Here is a 19063-nt window from a genome sequence, read left to right on the forward strand (position 1 = left end):
TCGTCATTGATTTGAATGGTAGCCATGAACCACTCTTTTATTAGTTATTTATATGTGCCTTAAATTGCTTACCAGTCACTAAGGATGTGTTTTGCATTGCTTACCAATCACAAGGATGTGTTTTGCATTGCTTACCAATCATTAAGGATGTGTTTTGCATTGCTTACCAATCACTAAGGCTGTGTTTTGCATTGCTTACCAATCACCAAGGATGTGGGCCATTACCAGATTATCATACTTTATAGGGGTCATTACCAGATTGTCATACTTTTTTTTAATCAGATAATAGAATTTTAAAATTTGTCAACTTATTTTTGAAGTCTGTCATTCTGATATTCGAATGTCAATATGTTATCTTCAACTGTTAAGGAGAATTAGTGAATTGTTTAATATGTAAGGTGAAATGGCAATTCCAATTGATGAAGTGTCTTACAGGTGACGGGATATCATTAACAAACCATCGAATGACCACAACCAACCGAAAAGTGTCCAAGCCAAATAAACGATCTTTAAAGCAAATGGAAAATGTTCTAAGCAAATGAGGGAACTTAAAAATCGATTTCAAAAAGGCGTATGCACAAGGGGAAAGGTATTACAGTAACGGGTTAGGAAATTACGCTTATTTGTGATAACGGTCTTAGATATTCTGTATGAAGCACTTAGAATAATTTCTCCCTACATGAATGATATGGAGTTAAAAGACGAACCTCACAAAACTTTTAATTCTCTAGGAGAGGTTCTCTTAGCCTGTAGTGTAATAGCCAATTTCGTGTTCTTAAATAAGCATCCGATATATCCTTCAAATGTTGTTTTTCCCAGTAGTTAGCCAAAAGTACGGGGTTATTAGCTGTCTTGACCTGCTTGCTCGTGAGTTTTAGAACTTGCAAATCATCCCCAAATATAGTGACCCCGACTAAGAAAGATAATGGCCAATCACACTGTTTTGCTCAGTGACCAAGAGTGCCTGTAAAAACTTGGCATATCTTTCATGTTTTTCATGCACAGGCTCGATTTGAGTTATGGATATAATTTCTAGTTTTAGAAACTATATTCATAGGTAACAAAAATGCAGTTTACTTAAAATTACTATTTTGTATACATGTTCATCTCAAGTCTGATTTGTTAATATCACCCCTATAAGGATGGAGAAAATCAAGTGCCTCATGTATGTAATGTGCACAGAATGAAAACTTGATTGGTTTCATGAGGTAATTCAGTGTCGAATTTCCTTTGCAGATATCTACCCTCGACATATACTGCAATCAGTGAGCACTGAAGTGAAGTACAGTAATGAATTATTTATTTGATGTCAGCTGCAAGATGTGAAGTTTTTCTTTGCAGCTGTAATTGGGGTTTTCTGAATCACAAACATCAGATCCACTACAAATGGAAACAGTGATTTGTACAAGTTAATTTTTATTAAAGTAATTAATTCGTCCCTCTGCTTTAAAAGGTCTATATAAATTTTTATTGTTTTATAAATAGGTACAGAATGCTAATTACTTCATAATGTTAGACATATTTATTATTAATATAAACCTACTATCATGAAAGTGTCAATTTCGTCCTATTTTGAAGAGTTTTTAGATCAGGTTTCTTTTTCTTGTATTTTCACAACTAAAAACTTCTTAACGAGGGAATGGTTCCACAGAGTTGGCTCCGTAGGGGGCTAGTACCGTCATTGCACGTCACGCGGTGCACTGTATGCATTACTTAAGGGTCATTGCAGTGCCCCTTCGACACTCAGCTGCAACCCCTTTCATTCTACTTATGTACTTCCGTTCATATTCTCCTTCTTCCATTTTACTTTCCTTCCTCTCTAACAATTGTTTCACAGTTCAACTGCTTGGAGGTCTTCCTCCTGTTACACCTTGAAGATCTTTATGCTGTCGATTTCCCTGCCAGCGCTAAATGACCTCATAGGTCTCAGCGCATGACCTTTGGCCTAAATTTTTAATTCCATTCCATTCCACAGACAGCTAGAACCAAAATCATATGTAATATCCTGAATTACTGCAACGTTAATGAAAATTGCATCAAGGTTGCTGGAATGAAATTTAAGACAAGTCTTCACAAAAATTTTAACCTTTTCTGTGATATATAGGCATTACGGTTTTTTGACAAAAAAAGTAACAATTTCATAGTTTATGTGTAGTATTATTACGCAGCTAATAAACTTGTCCAAGCATTAAATTGTTAAAATCAATTTTAAAAATTGCCCTTGAAGTTAATCATAAGCTCTTAATCCCTTGGCAGTAAAAGTTTAAGGCCTTGAACTGACTTTGTTAGGATGTAAAAAGCCACCAATTTCAGGTGCTCCAATTTAAGCAGTTGGATATCAAAGACTGGCATTAGATTTCGGTTCGTGTGACTCCTTCAAATAATAGTCACATTAATCCCTTCCCCTAGACTCCTGACCCACTGTTGTGGGTATGCATCAGAGGAGCAGCTAATTAAATCTAACTTGCATTACTCAGATTTATTTATTTGCTCAAAGATAGCCTGGACGTTTTCACATTAATGGAAGGATCTTAAAGAAAGGATTTTAAGTCAACACATTATTGGAAGTATCTTGAAGAAAGGATTTTTAAGTAAGCACATTAACGGAAGGAATTTGCACTTTATAAATACAGAGCATCTCAATAGGAAGTAGATTAATATTTTAACTTATATCCCTTTGAGACAAAGAACGAATGAAGGTAATAGATATTCCGATGGATGTCAAATAAGATGCTGAGAAGAGGAGGAAGAGAATGTTGAACATCTTCATCACTGTCAGCCTGAGTTTAAAAACTAACGATTTGCGACAAGGATAGTGATGCATTATCCTCGACTCGGAAAGATGGGAATTTTTTTATAACTATGTACCCAGTGTTTAGGACAGAGGTGATAATGAGAAAAATAGAGATGCGAGGTGTTGCCGCGTTCTGACGGCCACAAAAATTTTTTTCGATAATTTTCCTTATAGTTATGATGGTGATGAAATCCACAGTAGTCTAAACGTAAATATGTATTAGAAATATAGTGTTTATACAAAACGAAAGCTTTCGAGAACCGGCGAAGATTCTCGTTTGTGTAGTATTTCTAATATATATTTACATTCTCTCTCTCTCTCTCTCTCTCTCTCTCTCTCTCTCTCTCTCTCTCTCCCCACCCCTTTCAGTCAGATCAGAATTTAACAGTATGATTTCACAGCAATAACGAAAAAAAAAGAGAAAAAACTTAACTGATGAAAGACATGTCTGTCGGTCTACGGGGACGAACTTGACGAAGTGCGCACAACTTCGGTTAACCAGGGACCGTTCAGTCGCCTGATCATCACCTCGTTTTCAAGACTGGTATGCGATTGTTATCGCATAAAACCAAGATAGTAGGCTCTCTGCTTGACAAATAGCTTCAGAATATCCATAAGATATTAAGATACAGTGTCTGTTGGCTGCATAAATATAAATTTATTATCATTTTGGTATTTTTAGACAACATAAAGCGAGCTGCAACTGTTCTCGGTTTCATGTGCGTGTTAATGAACGCATTTCAGTTTCCTCTAGCATTTCTGAGGGAAAGTGTAGGCCGAAGTCTGAGGGTTTATTATAGAAATTATCTATATTGGTTTTCAATGTTGACTTCATTGAGGCAATAAACAATTATATTAATAATTATTATAAATTATGATCCAAATTCACGTAAATTCTGATAAAAAAATAATTTTTTAGAGGATTTATTGGTGCAGTTAATCATACGTCTGACAGCTCGTAAGAAAACCTGAAGCGCTCAGGTGAAAAGTGGCCATTAACCCGTAAAGCAGCTGAAGGAGAACCTGGCGGATTTGGTAAGAACAAACATTTCATTCAATTTGTCTATGTTTGATGTCTGTCATGGGGGTAGGGGTTTGATTTTGAGTTATAATCTTTTGTCTGGGTCTGTCAAGCAGTTTGGATTTCTATAGCAGACAAACATTCACTTTATATACACAGTATATATATATATATATATATATATATATATATATATATATATATATATATATATTCTTCTTCTTCTTTTCTTTTAACGTGCTTTTATTCCCATTTTTGTATGGGGTTAGCACGATGCCTTCTTTGAAGGACTTTTGATTTGGCTTTGAGGTAGACCTGTGTCTCGATCGGCTGCCCTGCCTGACATCGCTTAGACCCCGGTACGTATGTTTCATGTATCATACCAGACCCAACGCCCTTTCTTCCCAGCAGCGAGAAGTCATTGCGCGGGTATGGCGAGTTCGAGACGTGTGAGATGTATGTTATGTTTTTAGGTGTTGTAGTGGCTTTGTTTTGTGTGTATTTAGTCTGTAACATCCATTTGCTTTTAAGCAAACTTATCCGTTGGTTACATATATAATCCCGGGATATCTACACGGATAGCAAAGTGTCTGCCTCTCTGATCAATATATTGCGGGATTGAACCCGCCACAGACCCTCTATATATATATATATATATATATATATATATATATATATATATATATATATATATATATATATATATATATATATATATCTTCCCAAGACTACAATAAAAAAAACAAACACGAACATTAACGCCAGGCATTGCATAATCCATAAAGAGAGTGCAATATTTAGTAAAATTCTATGAACATCAGCTTTTAGAAAATTTAAAATAACTAATAAATGCCCGTCCAATTGTTTAACGAATAAGGAGCGCGGTTTGTTTTATACGAAATTCATTTAATCATTGCCCTTCGTTTGCGAGGATAAGGCACAGAATCGCCTAACTATTTTAGTGCTCTATACAATTTTAATGCTTCAGAATTTTACAGATATTTTGCAAATAATTTTGACGCTTAGTGTATTTTCCTGTTTTAAGGTGTCTATAAATTATTTAAGAAAATTTTTACATGCTGACATTCATTGAATTTTATTAAATATTGCGTAATTTTGATGGATTATGCAGTGCTTTTGGTTAATGTTCGCGTTTGTATTTTTATTGTAGCCTTGAGGATGGGACTAGGAGTCGTGAACCGGTGGGAAAATAAATCTACCTGAGTATGATGCCTTTCCTCGGATTTCCTTGATGAAGTGTACCTGGCTGCTGCTGTTTCTTCTTCTAAGGATATGTATATTGTTTGATTTTAAATCAGGAAGAGGAAAAACGTGATTATATGAACAAAGATACGGCCACAAAGGAAAGTAAAACAAATTAGTTGTTTAGTACTTTCGTTTTATTGCCGAGTTGCTGTGACCATCATGTCTTGGTAATAAGACGAAAGTACTTAGCACCTCGATTGTTTCACTTTTCCTTCGTGGCTGTAACTTTGTTCATATGTGTGTGTGTGTGTGTGTGTGTATGTATATATATATATATATATATATATATATATATATATATATATATATATATATATATATATATATATAAATATATATATATATATGTATATATATATATATATATATATATATATATATATATATATATATATGTATGTATATATATATATATATATATATATATATATATATATATATATATATATATATATATATATATTATATATATATATATATATATATATATATATATATATATATATATATACAAATTTCATTACTCTATTTTTTTCTGCCTCTTGTTATTTTCTTTTCCTTGGGAAAATGAATGGCTACATTTATTTCTATATTCCCATAATAATTGCTCTTTCAATTGGAAGAACGCAGGTAACATTAGTATTTTAGAAGCACATGAATGAAAAGACCATAGAATTTTGCACTTTCTTTTCTATTGCCCTGATGACTGGTGAGTGGCAGCCTTATTCTCTTTTGCATTGCTTCAGGAACATCGCCAAGCGTATTGTGTCACAGACTCAAATTGAGAGTAAATTACACAAATGCAGTCAATCTCCCCGTCTTTCAGCGCTTTTTAGAATACAATATAGAATTTAGGCCAAAGTCCAAGCGCTGGGATCATGAGGTCATTCAGCGCTGAAAGGGAAATTGTCAGTGTGAAGGTTTTGAAAGGTGTAACAAGATGGAAATCTCATAGTTGCACTATGAATCAGTTGTTAGAAGAGGGTGGAAAGTAAGAAGGAAGAAAGAGAACATGAACGGAAGTACAGTAAAAGGAATGAAAGAGTGCTTTTAGAATGGCGCTGAAAAGCTGATTATTTGTTACTTATTATTATATTATTCAGAAGGTGCACCAGTCTCTCCATCCAAATTTACCTGCAGCAACATCTCTCAGTTGGTTCAGCAATGAAGCAAAGGAATGAGAAGAAGAGCTTCCTCCTCAAAGACAGACAAAGTTTGGGCCAGCCACTTTTATTGCTCGATATCATCGCTGGCCACACTGCATCAAGCCATTTCAGTTGTATTGTAACTAGGAAAGCAGCCTAGACTAGTGAACTGGAAATTTGCTTGTTAGTTATGCAACAAACCGATCTTTCTTATGAGTAATTTTTCTACTAGGTAGTTGTGCCAAATTGGTTGTTGGGGCTCTCTGTTGCCATGACAACGGGATCATACGATGATGATTGACGTATAATTTGCTCAGTTTAGAAGCCCGCTCAGGTTACTTTACTGTGAGAGAGGAGGAGGGGAGGAGAGAGAGAGAGAGAGAGAATTTGGAGGGAGGGATGTCTAAGCATTTCACTTTGGTGAACGTTTTGTTTTCATTACAATTTATTTAGAAACAAGATATTCTGGGAAAGCTTTTTTCCTTGATTTTGCTGATTTTCCCTAGATATGAGAGTTTATGTAAAGTGAGACATATGATATTCACATGTATGAATTCTGTGTGTGTGTGTTTTCCATGAATCTCTCTCTCTCTCTCTCTCTCTCTCTCTCTGTGTGTGTGTGTTTTCCATAAATTCTCATTCTTTCTCTGTTTTCCATAAATTTTGTGTGAGTGCGCGTGTTTCCATTAATTCTCTCTCTCTCTCTCTCTCTCTCTCTCTCTCTCTCTCTCTCTCTCTCTCTCTCTCTCTCTCTCTCTTTCTTTTCATTATGAGAAGTGGCAGTCGCACAAAATATTTTTGTGTCCGTTCCGAAGTTTGTCTCGATGTCTGATGAACATCAGAGATAATATGGTTGTTGGGGAACGCTAAGTTTGTGTGCCTGCGTGCACGCATGCAAGCTGTTAGATAACAAGGTTCTTGAAGCAACTTTAAGGGCTGTCATTTCTGCTCTTCCTGTTTTGAATGAAGCAAACATCCACCTTATTTTTATGCAACATTTTGGTGATGTTGCTGCTGCCTAGATGCCTTTACACAATAGTGTCCAAATTGGGAAAAATATATATTAGCTGACCAACACAGCGCTGCCCAGGAAAACTCTGAATGACAACCAATAAACTCTCTCTCTCTCTCTCTCTCTCTCTCTGTTGATTAACCTGAGCAGAGGCTTCTAAATTGAACAAAGTTTGCGGTAATTATCATTGTATAATTCCGGTGCCATGGCAACATAGAGTCCCAACAACCAGTTTTGCATAACTACCCAGATGAGAAACTACTCATACGAGAGATTGGTTTGTTGCATAACGAATATGCAGATTTCCAGTCCACCAGTCAATCTGTTTACCACAAACACTTCATAGTTCCAGAGGTCCTTTATTCCTCACACCGTTGGACTCGGGAACAGCCTCCCTGAGGATGTTGTGTAATTAGAACCTCGAAAGTTTAAGCGAAGATACAGTGTATCACTACGTTGATAATATTCTCCTTGCATTTTTAATACATTGCCATCTATTTATTAATTTTAATTTTTAATAAGTAAGCTCTCTTCTTTCTATCGTCTCTTACTTCTTCCTAATGGAGACCGTATTCTTTGGAACCTTGAATTTCAAGTCAGTGGCCCCTTTGGGCTTGTTCCATATGAATAGGGTTCATCTTCTGAATAATAATAATAATAATAATAATAATAATAATAATAATAATAATAATAATAATACGACTGGTGAAATGGCCTGATGCAATGTGGCCAACGATGATGCAGCGCAATAAAGTGGTTAGCCCAAACTTTTCTGTCTTTGAAAAGCTGTTTTCTCGTTCTTTTATTGCAACACAAAACAAACAGAGAGATGGTGCGGTTGGTAATTTTGGATGGTTCTTCAATTAGCCTTTCACATCCGAAGTCTTACTGAGATTTTCGTGAAAGAATGGTGTCATTTATCACAGTATAAGAGATTTTATCATAAGTTTTCGTAGAACTGTGAGGAGGGATGGAGGGAGAGTTTGTGAAAAGGCTAGAATAGGATAGAATCGAATAGAATAGAATCTAAGCCAAAGGCCAAGAGGTGGGAACTGTGAGGTCTTTCAGCGTTGAAACGGAAATTGAGACTAAGAAGGTTTGAAAAGTGTGACAAGAAGAAAAACCCTCAGATGCACTATGAAACAATTGTTAGAAGACGGTTAGAGAAAGTAAGATGGAAGAAAGAGAATATGAACGTAGGCACAGTAAAAGGAATGAAAGAGATTGCAGCTTTTGGGCCGAAGGGACGCTGCGAAGACCCTTAAGTGATGCTTAACAGTGCACCACAGGAACTACCTCCCTACAGGGTTGATAAGGCTAAGGAATGTAATTATGAGAAGTGGTTTCCATGGGAGAGATGTAGATATATAATATATAGGAGAAGAAGACTAAAAGCACGTATGGGAAGAGTGAAGTTTATCATGGAGTCAGTAGGGTTGCAAGGGTAAGTCCATGCGACAGACCAGTGCAAAAGAGCAATAAAACATGGACTAAAGGCAGTTACGCATCCCTGATGACTTTCAATAAGGGAAGGTGAATTATGTCAATGGTTACGACAATATTCACGAAACTACGACAAGAAGACTTTTAGTATATATGAACACTGTTAAGTTCTTCTCTCTCTCTCTCTCTCTCTCTCTCTCTCTCTCTCTCTCTCTCTCTCTCTCTCTCTCTCTCTCTCTCTCAGTTTGTCATAGAAAGCAAACTAATAAAGTCTGGATACACACAGAAAAAGTCAGAGATTTAATTTCAGCCTTATTCAGTTACGACAACTACACAGACAAATTAGAGTATGATATAAAAATAATAATTTAGCTCCCAAAACCTATTCATGGGAAATTCATTTCAGTTCGAAAACTTTGGTTATTCTTCTGAATAGCAATAAAAACACACACACACACACGCACACACACAGCAGGATTCGGCTGTGCACTATAGCCGTGAATTTTCTTCTCATAACTAAAATGTCCGCACTGCCCGCACTGTCCATTATATTGAAGTGATTATTATTATTATTATTATTATTATTATTATTATTATTATTATTATTATTATTATTATTAATCAGGAGGTGAACTCTACTCATATGAAACAAGCCAAAAAGGGACCATTGATTTGAAATTCAAGCTTCCAAAGAATATGGTGTTCATTAGAAAGAAGTAACAGAATGTAATGGCAAATACAGAAAGAGAGATCAGTTATTATAAAAACAGATATATTAACAAATAAATAGATGAATGAAAATTTAAGTAAATTATTAAAAAAAACCAGGAGAATTGTATTTGGAAAGCAATGCACTGCATCTTCGCTTAAACTTCTGAAGTTCCAATTGCACGACATCCTCGGGGAGGCTGTTCCACAGCCCAGCTGTGTGAGGAATAAAGTAATTCTAGCTAAAAACATTTGTGCAACTGAGGAACTATAACGCTCGGGCCAATTTCATTTACTGGAATATTTTAACTGTTTCCGTGGAACGCCAAAGTTTGAGCTGCTTTGTCTCTGACGATTTACAGAAGAAGAAGAATCCACTTGGGACTCTCATTAGTGGAAGATTCTGAAGCCTGGACGTAGCGATGCAGCCATTTCATGAGAAGACAGTTGGGGCAGAGAACAGCAAAACAATAAGAGAGAGAGAGAGAGAGAGAGAGAGAGAGAGAGAGAGAGAGAGAGAGAGAGAGAGAGAGAGAGAGAGAGAGAATTATCTAACAATATGAATTCAAGTAAAACGAATCTTGTTTTACAATAGTCATAGTGTATATAATAAACAGAATCAGACAGAAACAAAACACACGTTACTACACAGTGGCTGAGTGTAATAGTTAACGACAGCCAAAGTGTCAAAAAAAATCCAAGGTGGGTGGGGTAAGGGAGAGAGGAGTCTGATAAGGGGCGTGAGGTGAATAGAATAAAATATACAATTTAGGCCAAAGGCTAAGTTCTGGGACCTGTGAAGTCATTCAGCGCTGGGAGGGAAACTGGGAGTAAGAAGCCTTTAAAGGTGTAACAAGAAGAAAACCTCACAGACGCACTGTGTAACAAACTGTAGAGAGGGTGGAAAATATGATGGAAGAAAGAGAATATGAATGGAGGTACAGTAAAAGGAATGAAAGAAGTTGTAGCTAGGGGCCGAAGGGTCGCTGCAAAGGCCCTTAAGTAAGGCCCACAGGTGTGAGAGGAAGAGGAAAACAATGAAGGAGACGGGATTTCTTTTAAGGACTCGGCATGAGGAAGAAGAGATTGAAAGAGATAGTTTCAACAGTTTAGAAAGATAGGACCTAAAACAATAAATATGGAGAAATACGGAGATGATTCGCAGGAAGAGATAAACTGCAAGAAATACAGAAAAGGATGTGGTCGCCTTTACAGACCATCCATAGATATAGACCTCAAACAAGAAGTTTTATTTAACAAAATCGCCTTCACAGACAATTCTCGAGAAGGGAAAGAGAAAGACCTAAAACACAGACGACTGTTTGAGAAGAAAGGTCCCCCCCCCCAACTCTTTTCCTTCCCTGTAGAACTCCTTAGTTCCAGAGGTTTTTTATTCCGCAAACCGTTGGACTGTGGAACAGCCTCCCTACTGAGGATGTCTTCCAATTGGAACCTCAAAAGCTCAAGCGAATATGCAATGCATTACTACCTTTGCATTTAAATACATTCTTATCTGTTTATTAATTTATTAAATTATTTTTTCTCTTTTATTAAGAGAGATCTCTTCTTTCTGTATTTCCCTTTACCTCCTCTTACTTCTTCCTAATGAACACCATATTGTCTGGAAACTTGAATTTCAAGTCAGTGGCCTTGGGCTTGTTCCATGTGAATAAGGTTCATCTTCTGTAATAATAATAATAATAATAATAATAATAATAATAATAATAATAAAGTATTCGAAAGGAGAGAGTTCCAGAACACAGATAAAGTCGTTCTTCACAGCGAGAACTCTTGTTTATAATGGAATATGTCAAATTTTGTTCAGAGGCCAAGCGCTAGGACCTATGATGAGGTCATTCAGCTTTGAAAGGGAAATTGAGAGTAAAAAGATTTATTTAAAGGTGTAACGGGAGGAAAACCTTACAGTTTCACTATGAAACAATTGTTGGGAGAGGATTAAGGAAAGTAAGATGGAGGAAAGAGGATATGAACTCCCGGAGGTACAATAAAATGAATGAAGGGGTTGCAGCCAGAGGCTGAAGGAAGGGATGCTGCAAGGAACCTAAGCAATGCCTACAGTGCACCGCGTGAAGTCCACTGACGGCACTATCCTCCTACGGGGAGAAGGAATTTAAGTTACTGGACTACGCAGTCCCAAGATTACAGATTGCCAAGGACTTATGCAAACACAAAGAATTATGTACAACTTACAGTGAAGACAAGCATACAGTTGCAAATGTTAAATATAACACTATGCATGTAAGTTTTATCCTTAACTTCGATGAGCCTCTCTCTCTCTCTCTCTCTCTCTCTCTCTCTCTCTCTCTCTCTCTCTCTCTCTCTGTCTGTCTGTCTGTCTGTCTGTCTGTCTGTCTCTCTCTCTCTCTCTCTCTCTCTCTCTCTCTCTTACACTTATAGCAGGATCAGATTCACAGAATTATATATAAATATATATATATATATATATATATATATATATATATATATATATATATATATATATATATATATATATATATATATATATAAGGAGGAACAGGATAGCCAGAAGACGTGGTAAAATTCCAGACATTATTATTTCTTAGAAATTAACAGAGGCACAGCCGAGCTTTCAGGAATACGTAACTTTTCCATCATCAGGGTCACTTATCTATGGAATTACATAAAAATAAAAAGAAATAGTAAAAACTATACCGATTGACTAAATCTAAAAGTATTAAAAAACAGTTATATATAATTGACAAAACTTTAAAATACATAATAATATAAAGTAAAAAAGAACATAAAACCTAAGTTAACCAAGCAATAAAAATCACGTACCAAACAGAAATCGTCAAATAAAATCACTGAGAAGATAGATACTGAGAGAGAGAGAGAAAAAAAAAAAAAACAATGAATATTCAAAATGATAAAAAAATGATAATGTAGTACAAAATACTGGAGAACCTACTGTTCATGTCGTAGTTAAATGACAACTGGGCAGTTAGAAGACTGCGAATGGAAGAGGGTGAAATGGTGTGAGAAAAAGGAAAAAGAAAAAAAGCAGACTATGCAATGAACAATGGAACAGAGTGGTTTGGCTATTGAGTGTTCGTGATTGTTGTTTAATATGGAGGGACTCTAAAAGGGGAAGCGAATGGTTATTTTTGTTTGTCCAGTATTTGAAAATCACTGTATTGTATGTGATGGTGGCAAGATATAGCATGAAGTCTAATGGCACTATTTTCTTTTTTTGCTTAAAGCTAAGCCTGTACGGTGGCTGACACCCTATGAGAGTCGATGCACACCTTAAGTAGGCGCTTGGTGCATCCACATAAGTCCCAAAGTTTAATTACCCAAAATGTAATTTTGGGACTTGTGGGATGTACTAACGCCTACAAGTGCGCATCGACTCTCATAGTGTCAGCCACCGTACAGGCTTTTTAGCTTTAAGCAAAAAGAAAAAATAGTGCCATTAGACTTATTCATATATCTGCCCATCACGTACAATACAGTGATTTTCAAATACTCGGACAAACAAAAATAACCATTCGCTTCCCTTTTTAGAGTCCCTCCATATTAAACAGCAGTCACGAACACTCAATAGCCAAACCACCTCTGTTCCATTGTTCATTGCATAGTCTGCTTTTTTCTTTTTTCTTTTTTCCTCACACCATTTCACCCTCTTCCATTCGCAGTCTTCTAACTCGCCCAGTTGTCATTTAACTACGACGTGAACAGTAGGTTCTCCAGTATTTTGTACTACATTATCATTTTTTTTTTATCATTTTGAATATTCTCTCTCTCTCTCTCTCTCTCTCTCTCTCTCTCTCTCTCTCTCTCTCTCTCTCTCTCTCTCATATCTATCTTCTCAGTGATTTTATTTGACGATTTCTGTTTTTGGTACGTGATTTCTTATTGCTTGGTTAACTTAGGTTTTTATGTTCCTTTTTACTTTATATTATTATGTATTTTAAAGTTTTGTCAATTATATATAACTGTTTTAATACTTAGATTTAGTCAATCGGTATAGTTTTCTTACTGTTTCTTTTTATTTTTATGTAATTCCATAGATAAGTGACCTGATGATGGAAAAGTTACGTATTCCCAGCTCAGCTGTGCCTTTGTTAATTTCTAAGAAATAATAATGTCTGGAATTTTACCACGTCTTCTGGCTATCCTGTTCCTCCTTAAATTGAAGTTTTCTAGAAACGACAACATAACCAGTTTTATATATATATATATATATATATATATATATATATATATATATATATATATATATATATATATATATATATATATATATATATATATATATATAATATATATATATATATATATATATATATATATATATATATATATATATATATATATATATATATATATACATATGTACTCGTACATATGTAGCAAGCTTCTTTAAATGCTCGTGAGTACACCTCTGACTTAAATGTGCTACATTAATAACATACTTCATTACAGTAGGTGCTAAACCTCATCTCCATACTCAATACGCTCATCACTGTTATTCAGCCGTCATGCGAGTGCATGAATCATGCAGAATTTATCATGCAACTCAATTTATAATATGACACTCACGTGAGGAGGGAAACTCGGAACTTTTCAGCACATAATCAGCTGGCAAATATTTAACAGTCACTCCCCACATTTCTTTCAGCGGTGTAAATAGAGCAAAGGGTAACACTCACCTCTCACCAAATCCTTCACAGTTAAGCAATGAACGTAGAAAAGGCTGCAGCAAATGATGAAAGACTAAAAACACAGTAAAATGAAGGAGATATTATTCCAACGACACCGAGCAAGTATACTTCCACCTTCCGTTATATTGGAACCGTTTCGCCGTCCCCGAAGACAAGTTCCGTCAAATGACAGCTCCACCTCTGAAAGTGGATTATTTGGGGAACTGGTCATGGAAATCTTTCGGTTCAATTTCCATATGAAGTTGGAGGTAGGCCTAACCAAATCAAGCGTAAATGCAAAGGTTACTCGTAAAACAAAGTGATATTTACAATGCATCAATTTCACCAATACTGGAGTGGCTTCTTTCGACAAATTGTGTTAACATTCATAGTAGAGCGGATAACAAGATAATTGTGCACTTGGTGATACAAGCATGAAATTTGGAACACATATTGATAGTAGGTCACTTTTCACGAAAAAACGTTAGCCACTTGAAAATCCAAAATGGTGGCCATTTTCAAGATGGCCGCCATTTTTACAGTCCATATTAGTAAAATCTTACATTCGGTATTTTTTGTTATTTCTTGAGTTGTTGTTTTAATTTAAATGTATAGAATGAATTCATTGAGTATTATATAATAGTATAAAGTGCATTATAAAACTATTTTATTGCTATATATTCCATAAATATGTATGATGAATGATACAGTACACTAAAAGATACGTACAAATAACTGAAAAATATTATTCCACTAATTAGTTTTCTTGTTTATTTAGCTATGTGTATTAATTAATTCTATGTATACCTTTTTATGTGATATTACAACAAATTTGCAAAATACAACAGTAATATATATTATATATGTTTGTCCATTTACATGCATATATAATTATACTTATATATATATATATATATATATATATATATATATATATATATATATATATATATATATATATATATATATATATATATATATATATATATATATATATACACATACACACACAATTCTAGTTCTGGCAGGAACATGCATGAGAAACAGTAGAGCTCCATATATATTTGTCCATTTACATGCATATATAATTATACTTATATATACACAATTCTAGTCCTGGCAGGAACATGCACAGAGAGCAGTACAGCTCACTCCGGTGTGGTAACATTTGCATCTAACATGACAGTCACCCTTACAACCACATTTTGTCAGTTCTTGACAACTTTTAGCAATTGGTGGAAGTGTTGTCCATGTTTTCCATTCTTCACCCTCTTTTGTCCAGCACCACATAGCTGGACTTGCTTTACATCAGTCTGACGAACTAATGCCTGATTCCATAATGTATCCTGCTTGAAAGCTGCACCTTTTGCATGTCCAAGCAAAGCAGACTGACTTGGAGGAATTGAATCATATGCTCTCAGCTTCTTTGCAAACAAGTCTAACCTGGCATCAGTGACACTAGCACATGAACTTGATCCATCGTACATGACAACAACATACCTTTCTAAGACCTTCAGATCATTAGCATCAACTTCCTGTGGACAGTCACTGAATTTCTTGAAGACTGAGGTTACTTCACGGCAAACATGTTTGCCATGCTGACTTTTTAGCTTTTCCATGAAAAGCTGATACAACATTACATCCAGTAAATGCATGAAAAAATGGAAGCCTCTTAGCTTTGTCTTTACCAATAAAATTTACAATGTCATGAACTGGGATGTATCGAAAATGTTTTCCATGTCCATAAGCTACAAGTGCAGTGAGATTTGATAGAACAGATATTGCTATAATCAGTACATCAGTCTCTGTAGCTCTGATTATGACAGTTCTGTTTCCTTCATAAACAGCATTCTTAGCATGGAGAAAGATCCATGTATCTGCTTCCTTTTGACTGCAAGGAGTTATGTTGACTAATGATCGCATCACCTCGTTGCACAAAGCTTCTGTTTCTTTTGTCACAGTTACTGTGCTGGCTATCAGAAGTAGCTCTTACAAAGTGGATAGTGTTAACATAACCTGGTCAGCCCATCATGCAGCGAAACAGTTTTTACATTAGCATCACATCCCTCATGCCACTGCTTTATGAACAAGTACATTCAGTTGCTGCAATAAAACATGTGATGGGCAAAATAATTGATATTGTTGCTTTCCTGAATCCAAGACAAACTCCAGTTATAGCAGCTGCTCATTATCCACTTTGTAAGAGCTACTTCTGATAGCCAGCTGTATTCTTACTGCAGATATCTGTTGATGGAGGCTGTGTCACGTAGGGACATGTTGGGTGCTGCTGGTGGAAGTGGCTTTCTGGATATAAAAGCTGGTTTTACATTAATGTACGACTCTGGAAGATGAGGAATTTTTTGGCTTTAGTTTCACTCTGTTGTAGGTTTCGTAGTTCTCCTGAGTTTCTGAGGTAGAGTACTGAAAAACAGATATACTGGTGCCATGGAAAGAAGAAGTGGCTGTAGTTGCTGTTGGGTTATGAGCAATATTGTCTATAGCAGAAGTTGTAAATAACCCTTTCCATAATATTGGTGGACACACAACCCCATCTCCTACATATTGGTTTACTACTGCATCTCCAAGTTGCGATGAGATTTCTAAAACTCGGTCATATACTATTTTCATGTAGTATATCAATTAGTTGTCTCTTTCTAGTTTTTGCAAACAGTTTCAATGCTACATACAATGGAAATGGAGTTTCACGATTTTTTGAGTGTCTATGTTTTTGCTTCGTCATCTATCCTAGTATAACAATTATACTGAAACAGTTGTGCAATTGCAAAATCTGATCTCAGTACTTGCTGCTGAAGTTGGGACCTAATACCAGCACCATGTTCCACCATAGACACAAACTGAAGAAGACTGGAGGGAACAGACCCCTCAATATGTTCAGCACTAAATTCATTTTCAAATTTGATCTTGTGGTCAATCATCTCTTTCCTGATAATTTTGGCTGCTTTAGCAAGGATAATGGCATCACTATAAACACACGCATCAGACAGAGCTGAACTCGCAACTTTCTTAAAGGCAATAAGCGCATCTCCACTTTTTGATGAGCCTCCAAATTGGGTATGTGAGTGAGAAATTGATCTTTGAATCTAGTTGAATGTACATGTGGTGAATCAATTCCCAGTTGTACAAGCCTCTGCTTGTAAAGGGAGGTAAGCTCAGTAAGTTTAAACACAACAGATCCGTCTGCACTATTGCTTGTTTCTGTAATATAGGTAACCAGTTCAGAAAAAGCAGTTGGATAGGCATGTTTTTTGTTTCTACTCTCAATAGTAGCCTCATATTTTTTTAGCATTTATATAAGCTCTTTCCCTATTGTACAATGTTACAAGGCATAGTGGGTGATACTTTAGTTCTTGTGCTACAACATCAGGGCCACCAAGGGTTGCCAGCAGCTTGCCATCACCAAGTGTCATTGCACACTCTTTTAATCTATTATTAAGTTCTCCTGTCATTGCTTTCCTAAACTCCTCGGTTCCCAATTCTTTACTACACAAAAAACATACAAGATCATTTGTTTTTTGTTTAGTCCTTTTCACCTTACTTTGCACTTCCTCATTACTTGTGTCTGTGCTTGATTTCCGTTTTTGAGCCCTTTTGAGCTTTGTGTTATTAAACATCAGTCTGCATGTTTGGTGATACACTGCTTTGTTTTTTCCTCAGGTTTCTTCAATCCATCGCCATCATTAAGTCTAGCTGGATTCAGAGGAATGGGAAGTTCATTTATGGCATGAAAAAGAGGAACATTTTCGGCAATATTGCAGTAACCATCATGTTCTGTTTTATAACTTGGAGGCGACTTCAATTCCTCTTTTTTATCCTGTTGACAGAGACAGCATTTGTTCCAATCAGTTTGTTGGTTTGGATTTGTTGCAGAAGGAGATGGGCAATCTTGTTCTGATTCAGCCATCATATCTGCAATTAAAAAGACAAATCCGGTCCAAATCTAGTCATTTAATCATATAAAAAAACTCTACAAATAAAGATACATCAAAATTTGCAATAACATCTAAAAAAATTGGGTAAATAGTGGATTTTTTGTGTTTCACATGTGAAAAACGGCGGCCATCTTGAAAAATGGTGGCCATCTTGGATTTTTGAGTGGCTAACGATATTTTCATACTGTGGTGGGTATTGAGCTTATTTGTGCCAAGTTTCATGCTTGTATCATCAAATGCATGATTCCATGCAAATACCACAGTTAGCCGCCCTACTATCAGTTCTACCTAGAATATACATATTAGCGAATTTCCGTATGAAGCCGGAGGTAGGACTAGCCAAATCCAAGGGTATATCACATCCACTATTATTATTATTATTATTATTATTATTATTATTTATTATTATTATTATTATTCAGAAGATGAAACCTATTCATAAGGTACAAGCCCACCAAAGGGCCACTGAATTGGAATTCAAGCTTCCAAAGAATGTTCAGGTGTTTTTAGAAAGAAGTAAGAGGAAGTAAAGGGAAATACAGAAAGAAGAGATGTCATTTATTAAAAAGGAAAAAAAAATTAATAAATTAATGAATAGGAAAACAAGGAGAACAGTATTAGAGTAACTCGTAAGACAAAATGATATTTACCATGCATCAATTTCACTTATGATGGAATGGCGTCTTTTTCTGATTTCAGTTGAGAGAATTTACTCTTCATAATTAAGGTCCTTTCTGTCTTCTTTTCTGTTATTGTAAGCATCGTTCATTGTCGAATTCAAGCTTCCAATTTAGGTCAGTAGTGGATATAAAGGGTCACTTCAGCGATTGAAAAATGTATTTCTGGTTAGTGGGACCTGTGTGTCCTGTATATGTATCGTGGTTGAAATATGTCATCATTTTGCAATGATCAGATTATGATAAGTGAAAATCCGCAACTTTGTATATGTGCAAAGATAATCCAAAGATAATCTATTTTCTGGTTACTGGGACCTGTCTGTCGTGTATAGCTATCATGTGCTTAAAAGATATACCATTTT

The sequence above is a fragment of the Macrobrachium rosenbergii genome, unplaced genomic scaffold (genome assembly GCF_040412425.1).
Source record: "Macrobrachium rosenbergii isolate ZJJX-2024 unplaced genomic scaffold, ASM4041242v1 13875, whole genome shotgun sequence".
NCBI classification, from domain to species: Eukaryota; Metazoa; Arthropoda; class Malacostraca; order Decapoda; family Palaemonidae; genus Macrobrachium; species Macrobrachium rosenbergii.